This window comes from Diadema antillarum, unplaced genomic scaffold, assembly GCF_040938485.1.
Source record: "Diadema antillarum isolate AM-2024a unplaced genomic scaffold, OU_Dant_1.0 seq00000743_RagTag, whole genome shotgun sequence".
Lineage (NCBI taxonomy): Eukaryota > Metazoa > Echinodermata > Echinoidea > Diadematoida > Diadematidae > Diadema > Diadema antillarum.
The window spans coordinates 380820-398852 of NW_027271640.1; positions in this window are offsets into that span (position 1 = coordinate 380820).

Here is an 18033-nt window from a genome sequence, read left to right on the forward strand (position 1 = left end):
TTGAACATTCCTAAGTGAGATAATAAAAAGCCTCTTATGAAATATGAAAGAGCATGTAATTCTATTGAAGATTCAACGTTTATTTGATGAAAATTGGTTTTCAAATGGCTGAGATATCCAAAAAAGTGCTAATAATAAAAGGCGACATGCCCCAACTTTATTAGTATCTCTTTGTTTCACTTTGTTTTTGGATATCTCAGCCATTTCAAAACCAATTTTCATTGAATAAACTTTTGATACCACTTAGAACTGCACTCGACATCTCATAGAGCACTGGCGTAGCCAGGGGGGGGGGGGGGGGGCGATGGGGGCGGTCGCCCCCCCTAAGATTTGGACCGGGGATTTGGGAGGCGGAAAAAAAAATGCGTGTATACTGTATGCATGCACATGAAGCGGATCTCCTTTGCAACCTTTCATCAAATAAGATATTTTTTTTTTAATATTTCACTCAAAGTGTGCACCAGATCGTTGAATTTCAATTCAAAATATGCAAAATCTCTCGTGCTTGGGAGGGGGTATCCCCCTCCCAAACCCTCCCCCTCTGTGCCTCTTTCCCTAGCTAAGTACACTTTTTAGATTTACAAAAAATTCTGAATAATTCTGGGTGCAGAAGTCTTATATTCCGAAAACTGAAGGTTCCCTCATGTATAAGGGGAATTTCCCTTTTAATCGACCCTTTCCTCCCTCAGCCCACCCCCCATCAGTTTTTGTGTGTGTGTGTGTGTGTGTGTGTGTGATTTCCCAAATGTTGCTTCCATCAAATATGCGTTTGCGAGATATCTCAATTTCAACCTTAAAAAGATAAAAGCTCCATCGGAAGGGAAGGGTGGAGATAATACTCGCCCACGCCTTCTCCCTGCTCGCACCCCCCCCCCCCCCCCCCCCCCCCCGCCATGCAAAGAAGTAGACTGTGGCTATACCCAGATCGCTTTATTTCAATTCTAAAAACGCAAAAGCTCCGCGAGCGGGAGGGGGAATCCCCCTTCCCCTAAGCTCTACCTCACTAGACTTTATACATACGCACAGATGGTGCACATTCGGAATAAGAGCTAAATTCCGTGATTTTAACACTTCGATGAAAAAGTATTGCACCAAAAATTTGCACCAGATCGCTGAATTTCAGGTCTGCAAACGCAAAATCACCTTCGTGTGGGAGGGGATATGCCCCTATCTACACCCTCGTGTGCATGCTTTTTCTGTTTGATTGCTGAACAGACAGCGTTCATGATATTCAGTGTAAGAATATACAAGAAGACTAGTGTATTTAAATTATACCATTTTATAGGCAAATTGTTCAATAATAATCTACACTAAAATATACTGCAACCTTATTAAACAAGTGGGACTGTTTCAACTCGTTAAAACACGCAAAAACATGCATCAAATTGCACCATTTGCAACATCAAAATGCAAAAAGTTCTTACCGTGGGAGGGGGGACACCCCCTCCCACACCCTCCCCTACCCCCTCGTTCGCTCCACTCGCTCGGGTTAAGTCGCGTTCATGATATTCAGTGAAAAGAATTTATACAAGAAGTGTATTGGAATTATACCATTTTATAGGCAAATTGGTCAATAATAATCTACACTAAAATATACTTGTACTGCTACCTTCAACAAGTGGGATTGTTTCACGTCAATAAAACGCGCAAAAACATGCTTCAAATTGCACCATTTGCAAAATCAAAATGCAAAAAGTTCTTACCGTGGGAGGGGGGACACCCCCCTCCCACACCCTCCCCTCCCCCCTCGCTCGCTCCGCTCGCTCGGGTTCAGTCGCGTTCATGATATTCAGTGAACAGAATTAATACAAGAAGTGTATTGGAATTATACCATTTTATAGGCAAATTGGTCAATAATAATCTACACAAAAATATACTGCTACCTTCAACAAATGGGACTGTTTCACGTCGATAAAACGCGCAAAAACATGCATCAAATTGCACCATTTGCAACATCAAAATGCAAAAAAGTTCTTATACCGTGGGAGGGGGACACCCCCCTCCCACACCCTCCCCTCCCCCTCGCTCGCTCCACTCGCTTGGGTTCAGTCGCGTTCATGATATTCAGTGAAAAGAATTAATACAAGAAGTGTATCTAAATTATACCATTTTATATAGGCAAATTGTTCAATAATAATCTACACTCAAATATACTGTTACCTTAAACAAATGGGACTGTTTCACGTCAATAAAACGCGCAAAAACATGCATCAAATTGCACCATTTGCAAAATCAAAATGCAAAAAGTTCTTACCGTGGGAGGGGGACACCCCCCTCCCACACCCTCCCCTCCCCCCTCGCTCGCTCCGCTCGCTCGGGCTCAGTTGCGTTCATGATATTCAGTGAAAAGAATTAATACAAGAAGTGTATCTAAATTATATCATTTTATATAGGCAAATTGTTCAATAATAATCTACACTCAAATATACTGTTACCTTTAACAAATGGGACTGTTTCACGTCGATAAAACGCGCAAAAACATGCATCAAATTGCACCATTTGCAACATCAGAATGCAAAAAGTTCTTACCGTGGGAGGGGGGACACCCCCCTCCCACGCCCTCCCCTATACCCACACGCTCGCTCCGCTCGCTCGGGTACAGTCGCGTTCATAATATTCAGTAAAAAGAATTGATACAAGAAGTGTATCTAAATTATACCATTTTATAGGCAAATTGTTCAATAATAATAGACATCAAAATAAACTGCTACCATAAACAAGTGGGACTGTTTCACGTCGATAAAACGCGCAAAAACATGCATCAAATTGCACCATTTGCAACATCAAAATGCAAAAAGTTCTTACTGTGGGAGGGGGGACACCCCCCTCCCACACCCTCCCCTACCCCCTCGCTCGCTCCGCTCGCCCGGGCTCAGTCGCGTTCATGATATTCAGTGAAAAGAATTAATACAAGAAGTGTATCTAAATTATACCATTTTATAGGCAAATTGTTCAATGATAATCTACATCAAAATAAACTGCTACCATAAACAAGTGGGACTGTTTCACGTCGATAAAACGCGCAAAAACATGCATCAAATTGCACCATTTACAACATCCAAATGCAAAAAGTTCTTACCGTGGAGGGGGGACACCCCCCCTCCCACACCCTCCCCCCCCCCTCGATCGCTCCGCTCGCTCGGGCTCGGTCGCTTCGCTCCCTCGCAGACTAACCGCCCCCCCTAAGATGAAATCCTGGCTACGCCGTTGTCATAGAGTGGTTTCGGAATATCTCACAAAACGTTAAAAGCTAAATCTTCACCTCGACCAGAACTGTACACACCCTTTAAAGCGGACCAACCGAAGCTAGTTTTTTCCTCATTCTTTTTTTTTTTCCGGGGGGGGGGGGGGGGGGGTTAACTCCGTCCATTGATTCCACAATTAAAGTGTATACAAAGGAGGAGAAGAGGAACAACACAATGCACTAATGAGACGTGCAAATGCGAGGTTTCAAATAGCAGCAACGAGACAAAAGATTTTTTCATTTTCATTTTTAATAACTCATCATGAACATTTTTATAAGCCATTTTAATTGACCATCAACAAGAAGTTGAAAGTTGTAAATAAAAGAGGCAGGGGCTGTTCAACCACATCCGAAAAAGGGATCAGACTTTTTTCCCCAATCACTGAAGGCATCAGATATTAGTACAGGCCTACACACACACACACACACACACACACACACACACACACACACACACACACGCCGTCGAGGAGGCCCCTTATACGTGTACAATTTAATGAATATGCCCTTTTTTTGTTATTTTGTACATGATATGCGTTGTATATACTGGAGCCGATACATGCTGCAAGTACACATTGTACTTCTGGTTCCACGTCCTATATATAGCTCAATTTTTATTTTATATATATATATTTTTTTTTTTATTGGTTCACAATATACGAGAATGCTCTTTTTAGTGGACCTCTTAGTTTTTTCCCCCTCTTTACCGAAGCATATATCTTTGTAGTTTTGCCGGTATGCATGTATATCTTTTTCTGTATCACTATCCTGTGCAAAATCGAATGTGGTCACCTTATGATATAATTCCTGATTTTTTCTGTCTTATGTTTTGTTGAAAAAAATGAAAATAATTGAATTAAATTGAATTGAATGTAACATAAAATAGCACAGCATTTCAATTTCCATTCATATATAGTTTTGTTGAATTAAGTAAATGTTACTTGAATTAAATTGATTTGCCTTTGTTAGGAGAGGGTAAGTCAAAGTGCTCACTTCGTAAAAAAAAAAAGAAAAAAGAAAAGAAAAGGTATGTGCGAGCATCTGCACTCTGTTGTCGTCTGGCCCTGCCATGCAAATACGCCATTCCGAAAGCCGGTGTGATAGGAAACAGGTGACGTAACGGAAACACAAGTATTAGTAACCATGGAGGATAGTCACACGAGGGAGGTGGGAAGTCTCTTCCCACCTCCATTTTGGAGTGACCTCAAGGATCACTCGAAGATTTTCGAGTGATCCCTGAGGTCACTCTAAAACGAGTGAAAATGAACATTTTTCACTCAAAATTCATTCTCTCTTTGTATTCACTCCTTCAAGGGTGAATATTTTCACTCGACTTTTTTTTTTTTGGAGTGTAAGTAGCGATAATATGCTGCAATGTACACTATACATATAGAACTATAGAAAAGTTTGAGAATACCACTCTTTTTTTTCATACAATGCTTGAAATGATTTAGGAGTTCATTTTATTTTCAATGACCAGTGCGTGTATAATCCACTGAAATAACAACGGGCATTTTGATGGAGAATATTAAATTCTATCCATTTTGTGCAAATCACTTGACTGCGACAACAAGCCGAGTATATTACGCTCCTGCTTTGTCCAGTCATCGGCCACGGCAAAGAGTCTAGTGTTATTGTCGTGAATCAGTGGCGGATCCAGAGGGGGCGCAAGAGGCGCACGCCCCCTTTATTTATCGTTAAAAACAAAAGAAATAAAAAGAAACAAAACGAAATGAAACCCGGGAGTGGCACCAAAAATATTAGTTGCGCCCCCCCCCCCCCCCCGCTTTACGGAATTTCTGGATCCGCCCCTGTAAATGTCTTTAAAAATATGCTCCCGTTAATCACTGCATCCGTATTTGTATCAACATTTTGAACTCATTATGAAGTTGATTATAGATAATGTGCACGTATATACTTGTGTACCTATATGCCATATTTTCACTCAGTTCTTATTCTTTGGGTTCTTGTTTTTTTTACCTTTTTCTTTTTATTCTCTTATTTCCTTTTCCCTTTGTACTTTAATATTTTAGCTTTCATATCGTTTCGTCATTATTACTTTGTGTCCTATCTCCATTGATTGCATAGCAAATTTACACCGGTATTTTTTCATGGAACCTGCGTTTACAAGCTTTGCTTTTGCGGTTCCATCATATTTCACAAGTTATAGAGAATAGTCTTATGTACATTATGAATGCTGACACACTTTCTGTTCATGTCCCGACGTATGACATATTTTGTATCTTGCTTGGTTTGTATTCTTTTTTGGATATATTTTGATGTCAAGTGAAATATGAAAATAAACGTGCTGGAACTGTTCACTGTGTCTCGAGTGCAAGACCAGTGCAGTTTCAGTTATTCAATTCAATATTCAATTCAATCATGAGGAGGTTAGATTTAGTCCATAAGATGAAGGAAAATACAAAAGGGTAACAATTCGACGAGTCAGTTCTAAAAATGACATGGAAATGAAATTAAATCAATACCACGAACATGTGTAGATAATGACTGTGACAATGCTACCATTGCTCATTACGACTATATATTATGCAGTTATTGTGAACCTCGTCCTCACAGTGATGCGGATAAAAGACATGCTATATATAGCACATCAAGTCCTAGAAGGAATTTGAGGTAAGAATTATCACTGATTATTGTTATTAAAATGGCATCTCTGAATATCACTGCATATCTGATATTGAAGAAAAATTCAGTGGACTCATCAAATGCAGTAAATACGTGCAAAATTTACACAAAATGGCCAGTTTCAGAATAAAACGGACTTTTGTCTTCTTAATACGTGATGCAAATTTTACGTAAAAACTGTGTCTATCTTTCATGTTGCAATCTGTTTTTGCTAAAAACAAACGTTGATGGATCACAGACATCAAAAGAGAGGTTACTCTAAAAATTTGTGAAAATACACCGGTGGTCACAGGCCCTATCATGCCTATTAAAAATATTTACAATGAAAGTCCGATAGTTTGTTTGTTTGTTTGTTTGTTTGTTTGTTTTTTTGGACATGATGGGCTGATCGTGTAGGTTCCTATGGCACGGTCAAAGGGAGATAGGCTACGGCCTATATCAGTGATATTATGCCTTCCAGTATACTCGTATCATAAAATTATTATAGCTTTGAAATGACCAGTAAATACGTAAAGCAGTAGGACCATAATCATAGTTGCCAGGTTCATCGTGCTTTGTGAAAGGAGAGGAACTATAATTCAACCATGTTAAAGAGGAAGCGAAATCTTGATCTGATTTTACTGACGATTCCTATAGGATGCACCCATGTTTAATCAATATTCTACCATGAGATATATTCGACGTACAAGATCCCAGCCATCAGATGAAAGAGTAGGCCTACTGTCGATTATTATAGGCCTATATAGGTGCCCCGATGTTTGTGTATGGGCCAGGTGTCGTGGAGGGTGGGGGGGGGGGGGTAGAATATTACTTGCCTGGAACAGAATGATTATTTGAATGCTAGAGGTTGCAGCCCAAACATTTTTGGCTCTTTCACAAAAAAAAAGAAAAAAGAAAAAAGAAAAGAAAAGGAGGATCAGAAGCTAATAGTACTAATGAAACAAACAAACAAACAGACAAAAAAAACCCAAAACCGACAAAATCAACGATTTTCGGAGTATTATCTGTCCCGAATACTCCCCATCAAAGTTGGGTGGATTGGTAGTGGTGGTACGGTGGTGGTGGTGGTACCAACCAGGGAGGCGAGACAGGGGCGTCACCAGCTTTTTTTCAAGGAGGGTGCGTTTTGACCCTAATGTACTGATATTTTTTTTTTGGGCAGACATTTGGAATATAAAAAAGCTCTCAATCCCTAGACTTTTACTGTTTTTGAGGGAAACCAAGCGGGGAAAGGGCATCGGCGTAGCTAGGATTTCATCTTGGGGCGGGGGGGGGGGTGGTGTGTTAGTATGCGAGGGAGCGAGCAAGGCGGGGGGAGGGGAGGGCGTGTGGAAGTGCCTGTTGTCCCTCCCCCCCCCCCCCACGGTGAGAACTTTTTGCGTTTTGATGTTGTGAATGGTGCAATTTGATGCAGGCTTTTTGCGTGTTTTTATCGACGAGTGAAACAATCCCACTTGTTTAAGGTAGCAGTACATTTTGATGGAATCTGTTTTTGAACAATGTGCCTACAAACTATATCATTTCAATAAACTTCTTGTATTGATTCTTACACTGATGTCATGAACGCGACCGAGCCCGAGCAAGCGGAGAGAGCGAGGGGGGATTTGATGCATGTTTTGCTCGTTTCATCGACTTGAAACAGTCCCACTTCTTTAAAGTACGCCTAAAGCAGTATATTTTGATGTAGATTAATATCGAACAATTTGCCTATAAAATAGTATCATCCAAACAAACATCCTGTTTTAATATTTACACTGAGTATCATGAACGCGGCCAAGCATAGGAGAGAGGAGTGAGCGAGGGGAGGATGTGGGAGGGAGTGTCCCCCTCCCACGGTGAGCACTTTTTGCATTTTGATGTTGTAAATGGTGCAATTTGATGCAGGTATTTTGCGTGTTTTATCGATTTGAAACAGTCCCACTTGTTTAAGGTATCAGTACTTTTTGAAGTAAATTGATATTGAACAATTTGCCTATAAATGGTATAATTCAAATAAACTTCTAGTAATAATTCTTACACTAATGTCATGAACGCGACCGAGCCCGAACAAGCGGAGAGAGCGAGGGGGAGGTTGTGGGAGGGGGTTGTCCCCCTATAAATGGATTATGGAATGACGGTGTGAAACGACAAATTACTGGCAGCAATATCAGGAGAATGGCTTAATGATTACATGCGAGCGAGCGGAACGAGCGAGCTTTAAAATTTTGACATTTTACAGTCCCAAAACTGCCGTTTGTAGCCCTTTTTTTTTTTTTTTTTTTTTGCTTTGGAAATTAAGGGGGGGGGGGGGGCGCACCGGGCCCAACTGCTGGCAATTACTGGCAGCAACATCAGGTGAATGGCATAACGATTAAATGCGGGTAAGCGAAGAGAACGAGCTTGAAAATTTTGACATTTTACAGTAAAAAAAACTACCATTTGGAGCCATATTTTTTCGCTCTGGAAATAAAGGGGGGAGGGCGCAACTGCCAGTAATTACTGGCAGCAACATCAGGAGAAAGGCATAACAATTAAATGCGAGCGAGCGGAGCGAGCGAGCTTGAATATTTTGACATTTTACAGTAAAAAAAAAAAAAAAACCCTGCCGATTGTTGCTATATTTTTTCTCTTTGGAATTTAAGAGGGGGGGGGGGGGGCGCATCGGGCGCAACTTCTAGCAATTACTGGCAGCAATATCAGGAGAGCATAACGATTACATGCGAGCGAGCTTGAAAATTTTACATTTTATGTCGTAGTCCGGCTTTCACGTGGGACGGTAAAACCACTACACTTTCACTCGCATGTAGGATATAACTGAATAAGCTGAATTTATTTACAATTTGATAACAACAAACTTTGGATCAAAACCTGTAACACAAAGACCTAAGACTGTGTTGACGACTGTCAAACATATGAACTGGTAAACGCTGTGGTAAAGTCTGTTTCGAAAGCTGCAATGGACCGCTTGAACACTATGGTATACACGTTGACCTCTAAAAGAGACCACGTCCACTAAAAGAGATGATCCTCTAAAAGAGATGTTCCTTTACACAAGAGACGACATCCATTTAAAGACGACGTCCATTTAAAGACTGCGTCCTTTAAAAGTTGACATCCAAAGTTCTCGTCCACTAAAAGACGAATATAAGACAACGATCACTAAAAGAGACCACGTCCACTAAAGGAGATGATCCTCTAAAAGAGACCTTGTTCACTCGTAAAAGAGATGACCTCTAAACAAGAGAAGAGACCTTGTCCTTACAATAGACCCCCAACTGTCTCCTCATCGTACTGGTTCTCCAACCAGCTGAGTAACCAAGTCCTTCATTCAGCTCTCCTGAGCTCCTGGGAGGTTCCACCTCTCAGTACTTGGCTACTACTGGAGCTCTCCCAGTGTTCCATATTACTCCACAGAGTGAACAGTTCATCTTGTACAATTAAACTTCTTTGCATTGTACTCTAAAACTCCACTGTTTCATATAAACTCTGTAATATAAATCAACTATTATATACAGATGAATCATTTTTTACAAAACAATAATTCTACAAACTTATGAACACACAACCAAAGAACTTAGTTTTTGTGATGTATGAACATTTATGTTCACACTTGAATGACTACCCTGGGAGTCATGCATATTCATGAGGATGATGAATATTCATGCATTTCATTGCAACACACAAATTCAGTAGTCAGCTGATATAGGTGTAGAAATGAAGAGCGCACTATGCTTCCATTAAACATGAATACAACTCACAATTATATCTTCCCCAGGATATAACCAACATTTTCCTTAATGGGAGAAACAAATTTATCATTCTATTACTTGTACTCCTGGATGGCAAACTCAATCAACCATTCATGGAATTGTCTTGCACTGTAAAAACATCGGTGTTAGATTTAACACCACGGGTGTTAAATCTAACACCGACCAAACTTCAATAAAGGACCACACCCACAGGTGTTAAAAATGCACTGTGATGGTGTTGAAAAGTGTTCACCTGACACTTCGTGGTGTTAATTTGACACTGTACCTGGTGTTATTTTGACACTGTACTGGTGTTAATTCAAATATGACACCACATGGTGTTGATTTGATACTTGTTGGTGTTAATATCAATGGTTTAACACCCGTCCAGCTTCAATAAGAGACCACACCAGCTGGTGTTACTTTGGTGTAAATTTATTTCCACATTTTTTCAAAAATCTAGTATTTTAATGTCAAATTCTTGATCGTCTTGTTTAAATTAAAAATCAACAAGAAGTGCAGTTACTAAGAAACTCTTCAAAAAACAGTTTAAAATTTGGAAATGACACCCGGAGGTGTTAATTTAACACCATAAATGAGCACCGAAAATTTAACACCAGCTTGGTGTTCACTATTTAACACCGGACTTTTTGCAGTGTGTAAAGATTTGTGAAAATCATTCACATTACCACAATCCATCCTGACAAATAACATTCGTCCGCGAATGTCAGTATATCTATGTACAATATCAAATGAATCATCAAATGTATAATAACACACATAACTGACAGGCTTATTTCAGAGCTGACTTTGGTAATCTTGTAGGATTACTATGCTTTCCTTTAGTTGCTCTGTTAGATCTCCTGAGAGATTTCATAGTTACTTCATCCGAAGTTCTAATGTCTTGCCATTCTGGCAGAGGATAGACCACAAAAGGACACTCATTGTCTTGTTCGTCATCACTACTTTCACTTAACGATGTATTGACATTGTGCAGGTGAAGCACTCACAGATGTATGACAAACATCTTTGTGCATCCCAGGCCAAAAGCATCTTGTTCTGAGTAGTGCAATTGTCTTACTAACTCCTTGGTGGCCCCATTTATCGTGAACTGCCTCCAAAATGATGTTTCGCATGTCTTTTGGAACCAACAGTTGAGTCAATGTGTCACCATCACTTGCCTGTATCTGTCGATATAACACTCCATCGATGAGTACAAGTTTGTTCCATTCTCTCAACCAGCTTTTTACTTCTGGTGACTCTTTTGGCAACTCATCTCCTGGTTGCCAATGAGTTTGAACACATTGTTTCACAACGTGAAGGACATCATCTTTCTCCTGCAGTTTGGCTAACTCATCCAAACTAAGTGAAGGAAAAATGCCAGGAACAAAGTCACTCTTGTGATCCTCATGCCCTTCATTCGTATGTGCTGCTACCTCCATTGGTACTGCACTTCCCACCATCGCTGCTTGTATGCTGATACTCAACGTATCATCCACCTCATTAGCAGGATGTCCACTCAGTGCATCTGCACAATGGTTAGTCTTTCCAGGCCGGTATCTGATGTCCAAGTCGAATGGTGCAAGTTGGGCCATCCAACGTTGCTCAGTAGCACCCAGACTGGCTGTCTGTAAGTGGGCAAGTGGATTGTGATCAGTCAGTACAACTACATGACTACCCATCAAGTACTCCTTGAATTTATCCGCTATGGCCCACTTAAGTCCAAGCAATTCCAGCTTGAAACTAGAGTAGTCTGGATAATTGCGTTCAGTTTTTCGCAGTCCTCTGCTCGCATACGCAATTGGGTGTAGAAGTCCATTTTCATCGTACTGTGCCAAGCAAGCACCAAGACCCTTCAAAGAAGCATCAATTTCAACCACAAAGTCCTTACCGAACTGAGGATAACTCAACACTGGTGCAGATGACAATACTCTCTTCAGTCCATCGAAGGAGATTTCTGCTTCATCTGTCCATCTGAATATCCCTGTTCCCTTTGTGTTGTGCCGTTTGACCTTCTTTGACGTAGACTTCTGTGAACCACCTACTATCTCATGCAAAGGTGCTGCCATGTTAGCAAATCCTGGAACAAAGCAGCGATAGTCAGACGCTAACCCGAGGAATGACCGCAATTCCTCCACGGTTGTCGGGACAGGCCATTTGACTATCTTCTCAACTTTCTCTGGATCCACAGATATTCCCTGTGATGTGACGACATGTCCATGGCGTTTGACTTCCTCCTGAAGAAAGTGACATTTCTTTCCTGCCTCGAGGGTCTTTTCAACCAGATTCCAACCTGGCATGTCCTGCACCCCTCTGTCCTCCATAAGGGCTTTTAGGGCATTACATCCCAAAATTACAGGAAATTCACTTCTCTGTTTGGAACAGACCTGATCACTTACTACCAAGAATCCTACTTGTGCAACCTTTTCGTCAATGACCACTGGAGCTCTCACATAGCCCACTATGGGAATGATATTTCCAGTTACTCCAGTCACTTTCACTCCACTGCCTGTACCATCGAGTGGACCTAAGGAGGACTTCAACTTTTCCTCATAGTAGCTGACTGGAATTAGACTGGTCTCTGCTCCAGTGTCTAGTATGCACCCAGTAGATACACCAGCAATTGTTGCTTCCATCGTTGGACTTTCAACAATCAGGTCAGAAATGACATCACCTGTTCCTGTGTCATGTACCGCCTTCACCTCTGCTTCTGTTTTCCTCTTGTTCTCATCTTTAACTTCCTTTGGACAGTCACGACGGATATGCCCAGTTTCTCTGCATCCAAAACAAACTGTGGGTGATTGACAGTCACTCTTGACATGCCCTTTCTGTCCACAGTTGGAGCACCATTTCTCCTGTTTCTTCTGACGCTGCTGAACACCTGAGTTCTGCTTCATCTCGGCAACTACTTTCACCACTTCTTGTAGTGTCTTCTTTAGTCCCGAGATTTCGTCTTGTAGGTGTTGCATGCACACATTATCAGGTGATGTGATCCTTGCCGCTTCTACCTTACATTCCCTGATCCTAACTGTAGATGGTGAAATGCTGTCGTCCTGGAACAGTTCTAGCACCTCCTTTCTCATGACAAGAAATGACTTCCCTGCGGTATCCAGTGCTGTTCGTCTGATTTCCCTCTTTACTTGTTTGTCTCGTACACCTTGGATGGACCTTTCCCGTAGTGTACTGTCACGTAATTGACACAAAGCTGCCTGCTCATCAGTGGATGCAACCGATTCCATTCGATCGTATATCTTGATCAGTGCACTACTATATGCTGCAAGCGATTCTCCTTCCTGTTGAATACGACTGTGCAACTGACTTGTAAGAGACTGCACCGTTTCTCGAAGAGCGAATCTAGACTTCAAAGCGGATTTCAGGCATTCATAGTTTTCTCTCTCATTTTGCTCCAGACAGAGAATTTCATCTTTTGCTGGTCCAGCTAAATGAGATACCAATGCTTGTACCTTCTCTCTGCCTTGCAACTTATAGAATGAGCAGTATTCTTCGAACTCGTCAAGCCATTCAGTGATCGTTGTGTCTCCAGGTTTCACTGAAATACCTTTGAACTTGGACAGTTTGATTGCAGGAACTACTCTAGTGGCAGAAAGACTCTGAAAAGCTCCAGTGAGAGCAGCTATCATTTCAGAAATACCAGAGCTGTTAGCATCTCCAGCTCCTACTCCTCCAGTATCAGTATCACGAGGCATGCTGCTGATTTACGTGGAGAGAAATAACAGTACACGATTGTATACACAGAGTATCAAATACACAATTAATGACTCAAGTATCTACTAGTCACAATTGTACAATGTTTACAAAGTCTCTTCCTCGACGACTATCCCGACGATTCCTTATCGTCTATCGTCAACACCGACGAAGATTTCCAACAGTTGAGGGTCGCTGTTCATCACTTTGTTCAAGCATTTTAAACGTTGTCTTGTGTCTTATCAACCAATCCAGTCTATATCCCACTCCTGACACCAATGTCGTAGTCCGGCTTTCACGTGGGACGGTAAAACCACTACACTTTCACTCGCATGTAGGATATAACTGAATAAGCTGAATTTATTTACAATTTGATAACAACAAACTTTGGATCAAAACCTGTAACACAAAGACCTAAGACTGTGTTGACGACTGTCAAACATATGAACTGGTAAACGCTGTGGTAAAGTCTGTTTCGAAAGCTGCAATGGACCGCTTGAACACTATGGTATACACGTTGACCTCTAAAAGAGACCACGTCCACTAAAAGAGATGATCCTCTAAAAGAGATGTTCCTTTACACAAGAGACGACATCCATTTAAAGACGACGTCCATTTAAAGACTGCGTCCTTTAAAAGTTGACATCCAAAGTTCTCGTCCACTAAAAGACGAATATAAGACAACGATCACTAAAAGAGACCACGTCCACTAAAGGAGATGATCCTCTAAAAGAGACCTTGTTCACTCGTAAAAGAGATGACCTCTAAACAAGAGAAGAGACCTTGTCCTTACAATAGACCCCCAACTGTCTCCTCATCGTACTGGTTCTCCAACCAGCTGAGTAACCAAGTCCTTCATTCAGCTCTCCTGAGCTCCTGGGAGGTTCCACCTCTCAGTACTTGGCTACTACTGGAGCTCTCCCAGTGTTCCATATTACTCCACAGAGTGAACAGTTCATCTTGTACAATTAAACTTCTTTGCATTGTACTCTAAAACTCCACTGTTTCATATAAACTCTGTAATATAAATCAACTATTATATACAGATGAATCATTTTTTACAAAACAATAATTCTACAAACTTATGAACACACAACCAAAGAACTTAGTTTTTGTGATGTATGAACATTTATGTTCACATTTGAATGACTACCCTGGGAGTCATGCATATTCATGAGGATGATGAATATTCATGCATTTCATTGCAACACACAAATTCAGTAGTCAGCTGATATAGGTGTAGAAATGAAGAGCGCACTATGCTTCCATTAAACATGAATACAACTCACAATTATTCCCCAGGATATAACCAACATTTTTCCTTAATGGGAGAAACAAATTTATCATTCTATAACTTGTACTCCTGGATGGCAAACTCAATCAACCATTCATGAAATTGTCTTGTAAAGATTTGTGAAAATCATTCACATTACCATTTACAGTCCAAAAGCTGCCGTTCTTAGCCGTATTTTTTCGCTTTGGAAATCAAGGGGGGGGGGGGGGCGCACCGGGCGGAACTGCTGGCAATTATTGGCAGCAACATCAGGTGAATTGCATAACGATTAAATGCGAGCGAGCGAAGAGAGCGAGCTTGAAAATTTTACATTTTACAGTCCAAAAACTGCCGTTCTTAGCCATATTTTTTTTTCTCTTTGGAAATTAAGGGGGGGGGGGCGCACCGGACGGAACTGCTGGCAATTACTGGCAGCAACATCAGGTGAACTGCATAACGATTAAATGCGAGCGAGCTTGAAAATGTTACATTTTACAGTAAAAAAACTGCCGTTCTTAGCCATATTTTTTCGCTTTGGAAATTAAGGGGGGGGGGGGGGGGAGGGGCGCACCGGGCGCAACTGCAGACAATTGCTGGCAGTAACATCAGGGGAATTGCATAAAGATTAAATGCGAGCGAACTTTTTTTACATTTTACAGTCCAAAAACTGCCGTTTGAAGCTATATCTTTCTTTTGCTTTCGAAATTAAGGGGGTGCACCGGGCGGAACCGCTGGCAATTACTGGCAGCATTATCAGGAGAATTTAAATGCGAGCGAGCTTGAAAACTGTGACATACGGTCCCAAAACTGCCATTATATATATATATATACATTGTATACTTTGTCTATTGTATACTTTGATACAATAGACCATGGAATAGTCCCAAAACTGCCATTATATATATATATACATTGTATACTTTGTCTATTGTATACTTTGATACAATAGACCATGGAATTTTATTAAAAAAGCTACATAATTATGGCATAAGAGGAATAGTTCTTTCCTGGTTCCGAGATTATTTATCCCAACGTCAGCAATACGTAGCATTTCATTCAAGTACCTCGTTTAAGTCATATATTACTTGCGGTGTACCACAGGGATCCATTTTAGGACCTCTACTTTTTCTTATATATATTAACGATATTATAAATTCCTCAACCCTTCTCACCTATGTATTATTCGCGGATGATACCAGTGTCTTCTACTCTCACAACTGTTTAAACACACTAGTGGATATACTTAATTCTGAGCTTGCAAAAATTTCTACATGGTTTAAATGCAATAAATTATCACTAAATATAGATAAAACGTGTTTCATAAACTTCAATACTTTATATTTGCAACCGATAATGCCTAATAACATTATTATTGATGGTATGCCCATTATTGGAAAAAAATCAACCAAGTTCTTAGGGGTAACCCTTGACTCCAATTTAAATTGGAATAACCACATTGATAATATAACCACATTAATATCTAAAGTCATTGGAATACTTCGGAGATTAAAATATTTTGTAACGGAAAAAGTACTCACTATGTTATACAATGCATTAATCTTACCGTATATTAATTATTGTAATGTTGTCTGGGGAAACTGTAATAAAACCAAAGTAAATGTTATTTTTCTTTTACAGAAAAAGGCAATAAGAATATGTACTAACTCACATTATTTAGAACATACTGATCCATTATTCCTTAGACTAAAAGTTCTTAAAGTTGACGATATACACAAATTTCAAACAGCAATATTTATGTTCAAATACACGCAAAATCTACTCCCACTCTTCCACAACGCATTTTCCCTTAACAGGGATGTCCATGCTTACCCCACGCGCCATCGTAATGATTTCCATTTGAATAACCCTAAACTCCTATTAGCTCAAAAATCAATTCGGCATAACGGGCCTGATATTTGGAATTCACTCCCTCTCCACATAAAACAGTGCACATCTCTCTATTCCTTTAAGGCAAATACAAAGAAATATTTCTTGGCACAATATCATACGGTACAGTAATCATTAAACATGTACCTCTTATACTCAACAACAAGGCAATATTTTGGTCCACCCCCTTTTCCCTTTCTTTTACTTTGCTGCTTGACCCTTCGCCCATATTATAACATATTCAATCATTTTCTTAGAAGTGCTGACCATCAACACTTTCGCGCTTCATCACCTGCACACGCACTCACAGGCACCACTCCTGTTTACCAAGTAATTGTATAAAACTGGATTTACACGCATTTTAACATGGCCCATCCGTATTAGTGTTCAAGTACTACAATAAAAAATGGTAATTTAACTCTGGCTGTCCGTCTGTTCAAGCACGGCTTATAACGGCGGCCCTCTGCATTATATGTATATATTATATATTGTACTGTGAATCAAGTCATTATTGGCCATATAAACATTTTGTATGTTATTTAACGTTTCATTTGTCTTTATATACAAAATATGACTTACTATGTAATATGTCAATAATTTTCAGAATTGTATTTGTGTAATTGAACCTGCCTTTGTTATTTTTGTATTCTGAAAGAAAATATGAAATGCAGAAAATAAAATCTTTTCAAACAAAATATATATATATATATATTTTTTTTTTTTTTTTTTTTTTTTTTTTGCAGTAAGGGGGGGGGGGGGGGGGCGCACCGGGTGGAGCTGCCGGCATATTACTGGCAGCAACTTCAGGAGAATGACATTACGACTAAATGCCAGCGAGCGGAGCGAGTGAGCTTGAAAAAGATTGACATTTTACAGTCCAACAACTGCCGTTTGTAGCTATACTCCCTCTGGATCCGCCACTGGTAATCAAGGATGTCGGTTTATGTTCATGACTGGGGGAGGTATGACCAGCGAGGTGGCGTCGAAGTGACCAAGCATGGGAAGGATGTCCAAAATCTATCTAAATAGTAAACATGTGCACTGTAGATTATGTATAAAATCAGTGCTGCCAGAACCAGGGGTGCGAATTGTTTTTGCCCACTTTTTTTTTTTTTGTCCCCGATGCAAAATTTCAAAAACAGAAATAAATAGATTAAAAAAAAAATTATTATTTATTTTAGGGTCTGAAGGGGGGTGCGTTCGCACCCAACGCACCCCCCCCCCCCCCCCCTGGTGACGCCCATGCGAGAGTCTCACCTCCCTGTACCAACCAAGAGCGTTGAAGTGCGCTCTTTGGCACCAACTACCCTCCCACCCCCCCCCCTCCACACACACACACACTAAAAACCTTCCCGCAGACAAGCTGCTGAGGTGCTCGAAGCGATTGCCCCCCTCCCCCCACCCCCCCAAAAAAGTGTTTAGCTACATCACAGGGATGTGGGAAGAGATGTTACTACATTGTATATACCTCCCTGTTTAGACACAGGGGTCCCCGACCTGCCGGTGGGGGGGGGGGGGGGGGGGGGGGGGGGGATTTGGGGGGCTGTCAG